Below are 18,149 nucleotides of genomic sequence, written 5' to 3'. Positions count from 1 at the left end.
TAAGATTTTATTTTGTTTGAGTGTACCCCCCTCCCGGGGTCGACGCAGAGAACTCTGAGAAGCTGCTGGATAGGATCTGTACAGACAGTCTCAACCACGGGGGCATACAATTTATGAACCTGGTGGCTCTGGAGGGCCCGGAAAGGTAATTTATTAGCCGGTCCGGTGGTCATGGAATGCTAGTAAGGCTGTAGCATCCCGAGGTAGCGTCCCGGTTTCCTTGGGTAATGTCCCACTGCGACGGGCAGGTAGCATTAAGACAACCAGTGTCGCGGTATGGCGATTAGTGTCAGTGTCTCCAAGGTGCGAGGAACAGGGTTGGACCCCCGGAACTGATTTGAGGGTGTACTGGCCGTGTAGTACCGGCACCTAGCATGGCGAAGCACATAAGTTAGAACTAGTTGTCTGAGTGTAATTAAGCTTTAGCAACTGTATCATGTTTTTGTTTACACTAGCCTCAATGTAAGTTCCAAATTCAATCCTTGGTAAGTAATCCAGAATAGTGTAAATATTTGAGTCTTATATAAATTTTTGTGCTGATATTACGTGTCTCTAAGCAGTGATCATTGAGCAAGAGATGTCGGACTTCTGCAATCCCCTCGGGAGGGAAGGGGTTGCAACATCAGATTTATGTTAGAGAACTTCCTGTTTCTCTTGGGAACAAACTCCAGTGTCCACAGCGATGACCGGAACGTTGTCGAGGAAAGACTCGTTAAAGACACCCCCCTTGGTTGGATATGCGTTACTGATCTGTTAAGAGAAACGAAAACGTGACTTTTGTCTAGAAATGCCGAGCGAGTTAAGTAGCATTACGCAACGGGAAAGCTGTTTTCTTTTCCCTTTTGTAATATTACTTTTTATTTAACCAAGAAAGCCTATGTTAAATTTTTAAATAAATTTTAAAAAGTCAATCTTAATTTTTCCATCACGAAAGCTCGGCGACGTTACACTACCTTGAGATACCTTGATACCACAAAACCTTTTCCTTGAGATATTTAATCGCAGACACTTGCTTTAAGGTATATTGCTTTCTTGACTTCGCTCGAGTGTTAAATTTTATGAATGAAAACTTGTTATGTAAAAAGTAGTAAATAAAGAACAGGAAGGCAAATTATGTTATATAATTTTTATTCCATACTTGCATTCAAAGCACATGAATATGAAAAGCATTGCACAACACTCTTCAAAGCACCAAAAGCTCACGAAATGACTTATTGCTTATATACAGAATAGAACGTACAAGCATGTACGGTTATATAGTTTGATATGTAGCAAAAATAGCGCCGGCGTGCTAAGAATACACGTAGTTTGAGACAAAGAAACAATTAAGAGATAAGTATTCGGAATCTGCCGTTCGTGGTAAAAGAATTCTTCAGATACATATGCTTTCGTTTTCACATAAAATAATTCATTTTACAAAGATAAATTAATTGAGAATTTCGATATTGGTGAACTTTATTTGGAACAAAAATCATAGGACACAAGCAAAAGAATCGTAGAAGCAGATATTTAAGCTACAAAAGATCACAGTTTATATGTTTTTAGAACGATAATTGGCGGAACTTAGCATTGGAACCTCATAAAATTCATGTAAATCCTACAAAGGATTCAGCGGATGTTTTGAATATCTTCCTCTAAACATATCTAAACTTCTTACTTTAAGCTATTCTCGCTTTATTAAGGTAAAAATCTTTACGTTACTTTAAACTCTTGTTCTCTTACTTTAAATGTACATCTTGGAAAAAAAAAAAAAAAAAAAAAAAAAAAAAAAAAAAAAAAAAAAAAGCGACTATTCTTTCTTCTGTTTTACTGGGCCAATTGAGGAAATTTAATTTTCGTTTTTCATGTGTCAAAAGAGCAACTTAGAATATATATTAGACTTATATGTATAGTATTGTTTTAAGATAGGTATTTTAAGACAAAACTGAACCTTTTCACAAATGACATACCTATTTTTTTTCAATATTTCGATTCTATGATTCCAATTATGCCCTTTGCAAAATTTGATGAGAAATTTACCGAGAAATTTAAAAATTTATCTTGGCGTACTTTTTTCACTCGTACCTTGAAACGTGCTGAGAAAGTACGACTTTAAAAAAAACTTTTTAAGAAAACTCCAGTAATGAATTTTATACAAAAATTATTTCAAATGCATCATTAAAATATGCATTTTCATCTTTTGACATAGTGTGAAGTGTTGAAACTCAACATAAAACGTGGCTTTACTTGACAGTTCGGTTTTTGACGAGATGCCGACGATATTTTCTCTGTCCAGTTATTGCTCTTAAAACACTTCAATAATGATATACCAGACATACATGTGATTATTAAATTATTAAGAAAAGGAAGTGAAAGTAATTTCAAAATCTAAATGCATATTAAGAAAATTTAACGATATATTTTATTTGCATATATGGCAACGATTTCTGTAAATAAAATCAGAAATACGTGTTATAAAATACATTTGAAAACACAAAATTAAAATACTTAAAATGAATCAAAGTATTAAAACATTAATAAGAAAAATAATTTCGTATAATAATCAAAGTTTTTCACAAAAGAAGTCACAATTTTCATCAGCATTATTGCTTGAACTCATAAATGTTTTTAGGAAATGCAGATGAAGTAGTTCTCAGCTTAAATATACACCGATAGTTTTTTAAGTGAACTCAATGTACTGTTCGGCCATGGACGCACGAACCTGCTTGTTGGATTGGCAAAACACTTAGATTCTGCCTTTAATAGTGTAAGATAGAACCCGCATGGGAGGAAACTCAAGAACGTGTTATTAATAGTTGATTTATTAAGATATATGATGATGCTGTTACTGCGATTCTTTACATAGATATTATGGAAAAAGTTAAGATTCTTAACTTTATCAGGTAGAATTAAAATTATAAAAGGAATACAAGTATCCCTACTATAACACGGCAAAGCGGTTCCTAGAAAATACAGTGTCTTTGCGAAAGTGTGTTATAAGAAACTAACAATTAATACAAAATAGAGGAATACATTTCGAGAACTTTTAAAAGCCAAATACTTTTTTAATGTTCTAACGTTTAATGTGTTCTCAGTTTTGCCTCATTCAAATTTAGACTTTTCCAAATACCATGTGGCTTATCTTCTTTTAACAAATGGTGTAAAAGTTTCTTTTTAATCTCCAAAGAAATAATTTTTTTTAAATTTGTTTTCTTATTTTCAAACATAGTTTGGGACTGAAATATAATTTTGCAGATCATTTCTAGAAACGACAACGCAAATTCTTAACACACACACAAAAATTTAAATTTTTAAGAATCTTCCATCCTAGATTATGCACTTCAAGAAGTCAATGCTTGGAGCACAAAATACATACTGTACGCAAATGATGGGATGATTCAACTTTGATGTAAAAGAATGCAGATATTTCAAGAATTTGTTTTTATTTTTGTGTGTTTAAGTAAATAGGTTGTTACTGTTACTACACACGCTGGCATATTACGCAACTTAATTTTATATGTGTTTAACTCTTTGAAAACCGAAGTTTTCGCTAACCTGTAAGCATAAAATACCGATTCGTCCGAAAAGGATTTCGAGAGTCACAGTAATTTCCTCCCCTTCCCATCCATTAACGCACAAAGAAAAGCGAAGATTTCAAATGTCATCCTGTCTATTTTATAACAAATAAAGATAAGAAACTACAAATAAATCCTTTTAGGACAAGCTGTCTGCAATAAACTGATACAAATCATTTGGGGAAACTGCACCTGCTACTGCATACCTTAGGGGAGGGAAGAAAACAACATTGGAATTTCGGCCGTTTTGGGTGGTTGTGATCGTTTGAATGAAAGGTCATCTGGGGCGTTATGGTCTTCAAAGAGTTAAAATAAAAATAGGGAAAGAGGTTTTACGTATATTCTTGAACGTGCAACAATAAAACTCTGTTGCCGTGCTGTGCTGTAAGAGGTTTTCCGCAGAGCGAAAAAAGCATGTTCTAGAAAACCGTATTTTGGTTAAAGTTTTATGTTTTTATCTAATACATCTGAAATTTCTAAAGTTTCATGCAGTAAAACATCATCATTGTACATTTCATGCATTAATATTTCATGTCAAAATAGAAAAACGATTCTTTTTTTCTTAAGATACAGTAAAATTAGCTGTATTTTCTCTAATTAGAAAATATTAAAGTTAAAATTATTCGATTAAATCTTAAGTTAAAAATTATTCGATTATAAATTTACTTATTTTTTGAAATTCCCTTGAAATGACTAATTTATTATTATAAGCAGAGCAATTTTACAAAAGAATTTGCTTCTATTATTAATAAGAATTTTTAAAACTTTTAAAAGCCATAAGAGAAAGCATTTTCATACTCAATAGGAATTAATTTTATTTCATTTTTTGCAATAAACGAGCAAGAAATACTTTATTATGAATTTTAATTTTTGAAAGCGAAAGCCATTAAATGCAATTTTCATTATTTTAATAACATAAACTAGCGTCGGGATTTAACTTGGCAATTAAATTTGAGGGCATATGATAAACGAGACTTTAGAATTTTCCCTAGACACTAACAAAATTATGCGTCTCACAATTTGCTTAACTGCCGAGTTTGTGATTAATCATACAGTTAGAATTGGACTATTTAAAAAAGTTCAAACGTTTATAATAAGATTAATTTTTTAATTTAATTTTCAATAAAATTATACATTTAAGGAAGTAATAATGCAATATGAAAATACAAACCTTAAAAGTATTGTAATGAAAATGCAAGATTTTATTTGATTAAGCACAAAATAATTTTAGAAACTACCAAAAATTTATATAAAGTAATTTAAATGCATTTATAATACTTTAAAATAATGGTTATAGACTTGGAATTTATTCAAATTTACGTATATCCTAATTATTCATATTGTAAATGGGAATTAACTTCTAATATAATAAAACATATTTTCACGTCCTTACAGTTAATTATGCTGATGAAAAATAATAACATTACCATTCCTCAATTACCTGCACGAAATTCCTAAAATGAACGGAATTTTGATTAACAGTTACAGATACAGACAGCTTAGAAATAAACATGAAATAAAAGTTTTGTTAATGCTTAAATGAAACAGAATTGGCTGCTGCAATATTGGGTCTCTATGTAAGAAAGAAAAATTGAGATATTATCTATCATACTGTTTGGCCGAAGGCCAACGTTAAAGACTTCTGCAACAAACAAAATGAAACATCATAACATTGTTTTTATATTTATCAAGATATGGTTAGTAGACATTCGAAATGGAATTATTAATAAACAAATAAAGATAAGAACCTACAAATAAATCCTTTTAGGACAAGCTGTCTGCAATAAACTGATACAAATCATTTGGGGAAAGTGCACCTGCTACTGCATACCTTAGGGGAGAGAAGAAAACAACTTTGGAATTTCGGCCGTTTTGGGCGGTTGTGGTCGTTTGAATGAAAGCCCGTCTGGGGCGTTATGGTCTTCAAAGAGTTAAAATAAAAATTGGGAAAGAAGTTTTACGTATATTCTTGAACGTGCTACAATAAAACTCTGTTGCCGTGCTATGCTGTAAGAGGTTTTCCGCAAAGCGAAAAAAACGTGTTCTAGAAAACCGTATTATAAGAGGGATATCTGTGTATTCTATGAACCGGTTGTTGCAGTTATGGCGGTTGTTGTCTGAAGAATGTTTAACCTAACTATATGTGAAGCACTTAATATTATATGAATATCTTTTCACCAATTAAAGGACGTACTGGTGTGAACAACTTCATCAAATCTAAACAAGAATTTAAAAAATATTTTCGAACCACAGTCTTCGAAATGAAACTTCCTTGTGTTCAGTTTCTTTCGGACATTTGCAGAATTCATTGTCTTACGCAACACATGTAGCAGAATAAATAACATTTCCAAGCCTGAAATTCCAGACAGAATTGCTGCATGAAATATACGAGATTTTTAAAACTTAAATGAAAGAAATTTAGACATAAGCAAAGAAATGTCCATATTGGAAAATAAATTCAATTTTTTTTTTTTTTTTTTTTTTTTGTGTGTGTATGAGAGAATTTTTTTAAATGTTAAAACTTGAGGTGGATCGAATCCTAAATTTTCTCTAATAGGAATCTAATCTGTCGGAATAATTATAATACATGCGAAGGATATTTTTTAATATTAAATAATTTTTTAAAAAGCAAAATTTTAAATCCACTTTTAATAAAAAATGTAAAGTTTATGCAGTTTAATGTGTTTACGGTAATTAACCAGTTATTTTATGCTGTGAACTTCCATTTCTCTCTTTGCGTTTTCCTGGTAGAAAGCAAATTTATTCCCGTGTATTTAAGGGTATTAATTATTCGCGTGTATTTAAGTAAAGGTTTGAGGTTTAGTCAGTACTCCTTGGAAATTATTCTGGACTGTTTGTATACAAAAAGAGAAGACTATACCTATGCATTATAAGGCTAATGCATCTGCAGCTTGAGCATAAGCTTCAAAAGCAGACTTCCACTGATTTCAGGTAGTACAGAATAACATTATATGAAGAACTGTAAATGCATACTACCTGATTAGAACCAAGCTGGTCCACGACGATTTGAAAATCTACTCTGGTGGACCACATTTACTAAATAAGCGTTTCTTCAAATCTGGACTTAGCTGCGATGCTGGAAATTTTTCAGGAGTTACCAAATCATCGTTCTTTTTTTAACACACACTTCTACTAGACCTTAATAAAAAACTAATATTTTCAGTATTTTTAAAAGTATTTAACGATTTTTTAAGTTACGATTCTAAAAATCCGAATAATGAAAAATGCGCTAGAATTCGAGTTTTCGAATTTTGGAACTTTTACGTGAATAGTAAGATTCGAGAATTCCCATGTTCTATTTCTGATTAAAATTCAAGCATGTTTATTCCTTGTGAGCTAAAATAGGTTAAAGCAGGTTTTCTTAAACATTTTCATTCGCGACGACTTCACTGAGATGTTTTCGCGACTCCCAGGACCCCATAATTTTTACAAAAATTTTGTGAGACCCCATAAGTATTGCCCAAAGCCGGCACATGCGTGAGTAAAATTGTCAATTTTTTCATTTGTACTGCAATATGCTATTGCCAGTTTTAGGTCATTAACTTTAATTTATAATTTTCAGATATAGAACAATGTGTAAATTTTAAGTAAGTAACAGACGAAATGACAGCGTCGCGTGCAAAGCAAGGAAAATGAACGTTTATATTATAAAAAGAATGCGTTGGAACGTTTTTGTTTTTTTCTTTGTCTGTATTGTCTTAATCTTTAATTTTTATTAAGATTCATTGTGTAAAAATATTTGGTAACTGTAAAATTATTATAAGTTATAGAAATATCAAAACTGCTAAAATTTTTGGGGACCCCTGCAGCAGGTCCCGCGACCCCCCTTGGGGATCGCGACTCACAGTTTAATAAATCCTGGGTTAAAGTAACACTCAGAATAAGAATTTTTCAATCCTGCAAGTAAAGGCTAAAGTTAGATTGCAAGCCTTGAAACCTAGTCCAGCAAAGGTTGAAAATTATGCTGATTCTTTGTTGCCTTAGCATCTCCACCAATCGTAATTCCAATTACTTTATTTATAATTGCATTTATTAACTTCGGTTTAGCATAATGCATTTAAGATATACTATTAGATTGCTACAAAGTTGTTTGAAAGGTAGAAGATATTTTTTCAAGCAGATAGTATTTATTTTTAAAGAGAATTTCAGCTAAACGAAATGAATTAAAAATGACTTGTTGATACATTGTAGTTTTCTTTCGGAAAACTTTAAATGATGTTGGAATTAACAGAAAATTGATAAAACTTTACCGTTTATGAATTTTTCATTCTCTTGCATGGCCAACCAGCGGCCGAGCGGTAAAGACGCTGAACACTGGTAGTTCGGTCTGAGGTTCGAATCCCGCGAACGGGCTGGCTGCATGGGCAGTTTCGTGGTTTTCCCCATGTGTAACGTGTATACGAGCCAGTTTCCCTTAGAAAGTCCTCCACGAAGGCATCCCTCCCTTTAGGCAGATAGCCCTCGTGGGCTTTGCCATGATTTAATAATCCAATCCATTCTCTTACATGTTCATTAAGATTTAAAAATGCAACTTTAAAGAGAGTGACATTTTGTTCTATGACCACTGTCACTGTTGAAGCAGGGCTTGTAATTAATTTAATCAACATCGATCTTCCGAAGAGATCACAAAGGTTCAATCCGGTAACAGATTTTAATGTTTTAAAAACTAATCATTTTTTGAGTAAGTACTAATTATTTTTTAAAGATTCATATAGTAAATTATTTATTTCAAAGAAATACATATTTATTTCCTGGTATTTTATCTTGCTATTTAAACATATTTTCAGCAAAATAAACAGTAATATTAGTAACATATACACTTAAGTGTTCATCTTTCCACTTTATAATCCGCAGCTCCCTTATTTCAGCATTTTGTTTGACCAATGGCTATAATCCGTTACTTTAAAATGGGCACTTTAAGGAACTGCTGTCCGTCACTACCGCACAGAGTAATGAGAGAATTTTAGCAAAATGGAGGATTCGACTTTTTTTTCCCGCAGCTTTCGTTACCATGGTTACCAGGCAAGTTAGATGGGAGAAAATGACCTTGAAATGCCTCCTCTAAATAAACAGGATTAAATGTTAATCTAAAGTGTCTTTCCCTCACTAGAGGGCGCGCGAGAGAGGCTGTACAGTTACCATAGCTACCGAAATTGAATGATTAGAAGGCTCATAAACTTAAGCGCTGCAGTGTGAAAAGAAAATTCTGGAGTAAACATGTTAAGAAAATGTTTTGGAGTATTATTTTTCCCTCCTTTTTTAATGTTTTCTTTATGTAAATAAAATTGTGATGTCAAGAAATAGAATGGTGGTGTTTTTTTTTTCTGTAAAGAAGATTGCCAGCTGAAACATCCCGTCAGATTCAACGATGCATCAGAAACAGAGCAAAACTTTAAATTTTAATCATAATTAAAATTAATTTAATCAAAATTAATTTAAATCATTCATAATTCCTTCTCTTATATTGTTATTATTTAGAAATAACATGCTGGCAAAACAAATTTTTTCGTTCTGTTTGATGAATTGTAAATCAAATGCAACAAGCGCGAAATAGAAGAAGTTTACAATGATAAAATAAATGAAATAGGAACAGTGGTTACTAGAAGTCTCACAGTTCGTAGAACCAAGCTATCAAATACTAGCAAAATAGCCATAGGAAGCCTTCGAAGAATTTCGTTTATTTCACCTGCATCGTGTTTCCAGGTATACCCCCGAAATCCATATGTCTAAATAAATTTTATAAATTTCTGCAACTGACCACTAGGACAATTGAGGTTTTATTGGGCACTATTAATCAAATTGATGAATCTCAAATGGAAACGAAATATGTCTTGAAAAATAATAGAGATAAATTATTAAAAATAATGTTAAAAATAACCAAACACAAATCTAAACGATTCAGCACATATCTTTGTCGTATGTTTGACAATTACTTAAAAGGAGAAAACATCACAAGTGAGCTAAAACAAAGGAATTGGTTATAATACACGTAGCCTTATGCTCCAGTTAATTTAATAATACGGCAAATACAAATACATATAAGAGTCATATTTCAAAACTAGTAATCTACTGCCAGATTTCGAACACGAAAAAAACATGATGACAAGAGCTTCATGTTTGGCACTTATTTTAAAAATAAGAACAGACACCCCAGAAAATGATTACTTTCGCAATTAAGAATAAGGAAGCATCCTTAATAAAAGAAAATAATAATCTAAATGACTTTTGCAATTTTTTTATAAAATAAGCTCCGACACGGAAATACTATTCCGTAATTTGAAATATGGAATTTATTTGCGTAAAAACGAGAGCATAAGCAATCGGAAATTAAGTAAACGATAAAGAAGAACATTCAATTTTGAGATGATGAGAGATCAAAATAAGAAGACGAAAAAAACATTCTTTTATTATTTTTTTTTACTCATCTTCAGATAAACTGAACAATGAAAGAAAGAGATAATCAAAATCTTCGAGAACAATTTCCATTCTGAAGAAATTCCGATTGAATTCCATTGACTTTCTTTTCAGAAAAGTTATTACAGACAGTTCATGAATTGTTCATTTCCGATCAAGGGAAAGAAGTGAGAAGATAAAAAAATGATGTTTGGTTTAGTAATGTAAAACAAAAAGAGAACTGCATGATAAGAAATCGTCTGACTAAATTTGAGAGAGTTTTCTTTAATTTGTTCTTTACCATTTCACTAGCATATTAAAAATACATTCTGTCTTTAAAAATTATATAAAAGTATGATCTTTAATTATTAATTGAGAAAATTAGCTGAAACAGAATCTGGCAAATCATCCTAGAGTAATTAATTTCGATAAAACTTGATGAAAGAATGAGTAATCGTTAAATACCATTAGGTAATTTTTTTATCCTCATCTCGAAATGTTTTGATTTTCTGTTTCAATAAGATAAGCATATTAAAGATGTATTTAAATGATCCGTCAAGTTCAAGGCAAAAGATGTCATTATTGCGATATCGTAATATTTCAGTTCTCTAAATCTCAACTACTAAAAAATAAAGAATCTGTATGTATATAAGTACGTATGTTTATATATTCCTCGTATTGTCTGAAAAACCACAGCACTTAAAGTGACTAACCCTTATAAGTATTACGTTAAACTTTGCTTTTCCCCAAAATGTCACTTTAAAGAAAATGCTCTTAAATCGCTCGCTGTCGACCGACATTTTTCAAAAGCGGGTCCACCACGCCAAAACATTTTAATTAATTAATTGTAAAATAAAAATACAAAACATGTATTTATAGGAAAGATATTGAATTTAGATAATTTTTAATTGCTTTATTAACTATACGAGTAATATAGTCAGGTTTTGCTATAAAATGTTTTATGACAGCTCCAACTACAGCGTTTATGACAGCATACTCGTAACGAGTATATTCGTACAGTACAACTCTAATCAACTCCGACGTTTTGAATCGCTTTCAGAATTTTTCAGAATCAACTGAAGAAGAGAAGGGAAAGGAGAAAAAGGAAAAAAGAAGCTTAAGAAAAGGAAGGGAAGAGACAGGAGAAGACGAGAATGATGTGTCGCTTGAGGAATTAAGAAACATTCTTTTGAAAATTCCTGGATGTTCAGAAGTTTGTGCTGAGGATACAGCAGAATGGAAGAAAGCTCAAGAAAGGGAAGGGAAGAGACAGGAGAAGACGAGAATGACGTGTCACTTGAGGAATTAAGATACATTCTTTTGAAAATTCCTGGATGTTCAGAAATTAGTGCTGAGGATACAGTAGTAATATTGTAGTCAGGTTTTGCTATAAAATGTTTTATGACAGCTCCAACTACAGCCTTTATGACATCATACTCGTAACGAGTATATTCGTACATTACAACTCCAATTATTCGAACTACGACTTTTTGAATCGCTTTCAGAATTTTTCAGAATCAACTGAAGAAGAGAAGGGAAAAATGAAAAAGAAGCTCAAGAAAAGGAAGGGAAGAGACAGAAGAAGACGAGAATGACGTGTCACTTGTGCAATTAAGAAACATTCTTTTGAAAATTTTTGGATATTCAGAAGTTAGTACTGAGGATACAGCAGAATGAATGGTGTGTGATTCGTTAGACACCGAGTTTTAAATTCTAAATGATTATGAACTTACTGAAAGTGTCGACGAAGAAAATGACCTTAATGTCGAAGTTGAAGCAGACGTGGGACCATCAGCTAGTGAAGCGTTTGCCGGCCTTGAGATTGCGTTGAAGTGGATGGAGCTTTGGCCCGAGTGTGACCACATGCAACCTCTCATTGTCGAGCGGATACGCGACTTGGCTGCCCCAAAACGGATGAAGATAGTCAAACAGTTTACTTTGATCGAGATGTTCAGCAAGCAATGACTTTCAGCACTTGTATGTATTGTACACTACGCTATATAACATTTACGTAAAAGTGTTGCATTTTCATTTTAATTAATTAAAACCTCTTTTCCTTTAAAAATACTATTTTTTCATTTTAAACATACAATATATACGGTAATTAATTAAAGTGTATGTAGACCCTTTCTTCGAAAAAAATCCAATTATCCAAATTTTTTATTATCCCAATAGGGTCCGGTCCCAGTTGATTTGGATAATTGGAGTTCTACTGTAGTTGGTGGTTTGCTTATAACAAAGACTGATTATGTTTACAACAGTTATTATAAATTGCTTGATTATTTTTACAGTTCCTATGTTATATTAATTATAATAAAACTCTTGAATTGTGCCAGCTTCAGTTTTTTCTAAACCCCAAAGCCGGATGCCTCCAAAGAACAAAAAAATACTACGAGTTTGATCGCATGTGGCGTAGGTAAAACAAAAACGTTCTACGAATTAACTCGTAACTGGCGCCTAAGCATAAACTTCGACCTACGAGATAACTCGTGGTTGGCAGAGAACGTATTAATTCAAATTAGTTCTTCCGCCAAAAATGAATTGAAACTGAAATGGTTTATTGTTGCTTTATTAAAAACAATTAATTTCCTGCAGAGGAAAACCACATAGAAATCCAGCCAGCTAATTAGCATTTAATTATATTAATTTATTGCCAAATTATTTTCATTTATTTTTCCTTGCTGTTAGTATAAAGCAGAAAAATCTCAAAGGGATTTCAAACGGAAATTCTCATTTTACTTTTCAATGAAACCTTTTTCGTAAATTGATGCAGGTCTAATTATTAAATGCAAAAAGTATTAATATCTTTTATCATTAAAATAAATATGAATTTTATTAATTAAATTATTTCCCGACAAACATCATCCTTAATTTTCATCTCTCAAAAGGTATTTAATTTGTTATAATGAGAGACACAGCTGTATAAGCTGCTAAATAATGCTTTGCTAATGACTGCTGTACTGAAGTTTTGTTAAAATAAGCTTGTATTTGTAACACACGCCATGTTTAATAATAAATGCATTTCATATGGTGGGCAGAAAATAAATATAATGTTTTGATAATTTTGTGTGTTTTTAAGAAATGACCTATATCAATTTATTTATCGGCAGCGGATATAACGTTTAAAACTTTAACATTTTCTTTAATAACATACGATTTTTTTAAGGTATGATACCTTACAAATTTCTATAAGTTGGAATGCAGTTTCTAAGCAAATATCACACTGAAGTTATTTAAAATGAAAAAGAGTGACATTTGTCGTCTCAAAAGCTAAGCTTGCGAATGCGTATTTTGCTACTCTAAAATCTTAGTATTCAATAACAACTCTCTTCTTTTACAGAACAATACACCAAATGTACAATATCAGTCTATAACGCAGTGGTTCTCAACCTTTCTTGCTCCGTGCACCCCTTTCACCATTGCTAGACTATGACGCCGTCTCTCCTTTCCAATACTCGAAAAATACATATACATTTAATTAACTTTAGATATTTTTTGATATTATTTAATTAACTTTAGATATTTTTTGATTTTTTAATTAACTTTAGATTTTTTAATTAACTTTAGATATTTTTTGATATTAAATTAAATTTAGATATTTTTTGATTTTTTAATTTAGATATTTTTTGAAAGTGTTTTATAAATTACACAAGGAAAAGTATAGAAAATAACAAAACTTTAATGAAAGTAATTTTTAATTCCTTGTACGAAGTAAATAAAGCACTGTAATCACGAGAAATTTCGGGTATAAGATTTCAAAGAAAATACCAAATTTGACCGCTGTCGAATGCAATTTACCGGTGTTTTTGCGCGACATCTGTACGTAAGGACAGAATAAAGGACACTTTTCCCCAAACTGATCATAAAATTCATTTAAAATGGATTCAGAAGGGATTTTTTATGACGTCTGTACGCACATCTATACGTATGTAAGTATCTCGCATAACTCAAAAGCGAGTAGCCTCAGAACTTTGAAATTTTGTGTATAGAACTGATGTCCCATGTAGTTGTGCACCTCCCTTTTTGTTTGCAATCGGCCTCACCAAAAGCATATATATATATATATATATATATGAATATATATATATATATATATATATATATATATAATAAAATTCCAAAGTCAGGAATACATTTAAAATTCTAACTGTATGTTCTTTTCATTTTTAATGGCGACGGTCTCTTATTTGAAAGCACGTGAAATTAAATCCACAGCCCCGTAGTCAAGTTGTTTTTCCTGCCTTTTCTACACGTACAGTTATAGAATGTTCTGGAGATATTTAAAGCGAACTGGAATGGCTGACGAGGCTGACATCATTTCTCGGAAGCTCCGCCTTTCCAGAGGCTATAAAAGGACTCGCAAAGGAATATCGGGGTCTTTTCTTTAATGTAACGATGCAGTAAACTTCATACAAAAAGTTATTAGTAATTCTTTTTTATTTACTCCGGAAATATGATTTTTGTAACTGTGACTAATAATAAATGGATTCTGTTTTTTAAACTTACCGTCTGATAATTTAAGCTACGACTACATCTATATTTCTACACCATTCTATTTATTCCGGACAAAAGCTGGTACATCATATATATATATATATATATATATGTATGTATATTAGGCTGGGTTAGCTCATTTTTTTATTCTTATATGCTGGTAAATTGAGCATTTTTTGCTTTAAAAATGTTTGAATTACGTTATTCTTATCTTCCGGTTAAGGTGTTTATGATTTTAGGTAATCTGCATGCAATAGTTTTAGAATTATCAATATTTTAAAGTTGTTTAAATGGGCTAAGCCTAGTTTTTGTTTACCATAGCAGCCATACTTGTTTACATTTGAAACTTAGCAGAATAGTGAATTAAGTCAGTTTCTGCACCTTCAATATTTTTTAACCGAGTGGGACCAACTTTCAGTTTTGTTCGGCGAAAAATTTGCGTTGTCGCCCGCTGGCCGAATTGTTTGTTTTTGCGTAGAAACTGTAATGTTAATTCCAAAAATTGTTCTTTTAATTGTTTTAACTGTATTTGGTGCTTTAGTTTTTCTATATTTTTCAATTTTCCATTAAGATATTTTGAGGTTTTTACGCATTTTTGTCTTACAACGAAGTAAGAACTTAATTAATTGAATGACAAATATATTTCTAATGAAATTTGAGAAAATAAGCTTAAATGAAATGCAGCAAAAATGCGTACAATTTAGTTATAATTTAGTATTCCGTACAAGGAAGTCGTGTCCGAATCATACTTTTCATATTTATAAACCAAAACTAACTATTTAACAGCAGATAAATAAAAGGCTGATCTCCTTTTCCCCTGAAACTATTAATTTCCGCTATCCCCCGGTTGAGAACCCCTGCTAGAGCGGTTAATATAGGGTAAAATATAACACTTTTTTACACTCCCATACTTAGAGCGTTTCAGAAGAAGTATATATATATATTTATACAATATAATTATTTATAGAACAATAAACAATTTCTTTGCATTGTACAAAACTGTGCTATAAATATAGTGGGAGATGCCTTGTATTGTGCATCGAGGAGGGAAATCATGCATTCAAATTGCTGCTGAAATGTTGTTAACATGGTAAGCAATGAAAACAGGTGGCTTGGAAAACTATAAATGAGACAAAAATCACTCGCGTAGCATCATATAAGCTCATAAAACGTGTCTACAGCTATGATTGCACAAACAGTTTTTACATGTCTGGAGTGAAGCATTATTGAAAAATGGAACAAGCCATCATTAAGTGCACCAATAAAATGAATAATTATTAACTCTTTAGTGGAATGAGTTAATCATTACGCAATCTATAATTAATGACAAAGGAAATTGTGCAGTTAAAAGCAGGAAACTGTGTGGTTAACAATTAACCAGTTAACTGTGATTGACGAGTATACTCGTCATGGAGAAGCGGCACCTTTTTGTGTATTGACGAGTATACTCGCCATGGAGAAGCGGCACGATTTTGTGTATTGACGAGTATACTCGTCATGAAGAAGCGGCATGATTTTGTGTATTGACGAGTATACTCGTCACGCGTGTAATGGAATGGAAAAATAAGAGGGAGGTTTATTTAGTAAGTACTGTACATTATGACAACGTAATAGAAACAGAGAAAAGAAAAATAATAACAAAGAAACCGGAGCTAGTGATTCATTATAATAAAAAAATGGGTGGAGTTTCGCTGAAATGAGTAAATATTAGTAATGAGTAAATATTAGTAATGAGCTGAAATGAGTAAATATTAGTGTTTCGCTGAAATAAGTAAATATTATTAATAAAATTTTCAATTTTATAACATAAACCCATTTGTTTTCATCCAAAATCTTACCAGCGCAACTTTACTCTGTGATTGACGAATATACTCATCGTAGCTCGATTCTGGCGATGCAAAACGGTGCGCACTCTTAAAACGAGTTAACTGGTTAATGGCAAAGAAGTACATTATAATGAGCGATGGAATTATCATAGCGTACTCCACAGCAAGAAAACGACTCAAAAAGTACTATAAAAAGATATTTCTCCATTTCCTAGACATTATGTGTCTAAGGCATTCATATTATATAAAAAAAAATAATGGAACATTATCGCGTATCAACTTTTTGCTCAAATTTATTGAAGACACTTTTGCGACGTATCCAATTGAAAGAAATAAATCGACACAAACTTGACCATTTTGACCTAATATAAGCCAGTTTGGCGGGAATTATGTTCCGGATTATATACCCGGAACATTAAAAAAAAAAAAAAAAAAAAAAAAAAAAAAAAAAAAAAAAAAAAAAAAAAACACCCTACACGATGGTGTTCGCATTGCTACAAACGTAAGGTCAGGAAGGAATCGCGTTATTGGTGTTCGATTTGCAAAGTCCCATTGTGTATAGTACCCTGTTTTGCTGAATATCACTCCACGGCAAGAATTTAAATTCTTACTTTTATATGTATAATATTTAATTTAATTTAATGCGTTTTTAGTTTAATATGTATTCAATATATGCTTATATTAACCAAATAAGTAAATATTAGTAATAAAATTTACAATTTTATAAAATAAACCATTTTTTTCATCCAATATCTTACCAGCGCAACTTTACTCTGTGATTGACAAATATACTCATCGTGGCTCAATTCTGGCGATACAAAATGGTGCGCACTCTTAAAACGAGTTAACTGGTTAATGGCAAAGAAGTACATTATAAAGAGAAGCGAACAGTTTTAAAATTTTTTAATTAGTAACTTCATTTGAATTTAAACCGTAAAGTAATGTACGAAATAAGTAGCTTTTGTTGCAAATCTAATACAGTAGAACCTTAGCTCACGAACAAATTTTCCAAATGAGAAATGTCTTAGATGACGAAAGATGTTCTCGAGATACGAACATGTAAGTTGGCAACAAATGTTATTCTAAACTGAATGCAATTAATGCGCTGGAGCAAATATCTTCAGAAGGAGACAGAACGGAGGATGTTTATAGGTGCATGGATCGCAATACTTATGCAAAATTGGGTAAGATGCATAGGTTCATAGACATTACCATCCTGACAAAAGTCGTGGCACGAGTATTTGCAATAACAATGCCATTCTTGTTTTGTTGTTAAAACGCAAACAAAAAAAAAAAAAAAAAAAAAAAAAAAAAAAAAAAAATCTGAAATGTTTCAGATTTTAAATTACGTCCAAAGGGGCGTTTTTTAACATTTTGTGTGTTACCTTTCTTTATTAAATATCATGTTCCTCGCACTTAAACCATAAGATCCAGTGCAACAGCAATATCGCAAAATAGTTTTAAAACGAGCCTATCTTTAGAATTTCCGATACAGAGACTCACGCGCTGGAGATAAAAATGTTTTTTCTGCACAACGTTGCCATTGCTCGCTTTGAAATCCTTGAGTTTGTTAATCAAAAATTCGTCAAAGTTTTAAAAAATAGGAAATCGATCATAAAACAAATTTCAAATTTCAAATTGGGTCTTCCACATGCTCATATTCGTTGGAGGATTACGTTATTCAAAATTCGATGACTCTATGTACCGTTGTTTTATCACAATACGAGAAATATACATACATTTATGCAGATTTTTCATTATTTAATTTCTTCAAATATAATGCAGGACTCTAACATTTTGTGGCAACAGTCTGAAAAGTGAACCGACATTTATGAGTCCGACGCAAAATGCCAAAACGAAA

The sequence above is a fragment of the Stegodyphus dumicola genome, chromosome 2 (assembly GCF_044657685.1).
Source record: "Stegodyphus dumicola isolate Sdum_Otavi_A_Nest chromosome 2, ASM4465768v1".
Taxonomy (NCBI): domain Eukaryota; kingdom Metazoa; phylum Arthropoda; class Arachnida; order Araneae; family Eresidae; genus Stegodyphus; species Stegodyphus dumicola.
This window is presented reverse-complemented; position numbering follows the sequence as displayed.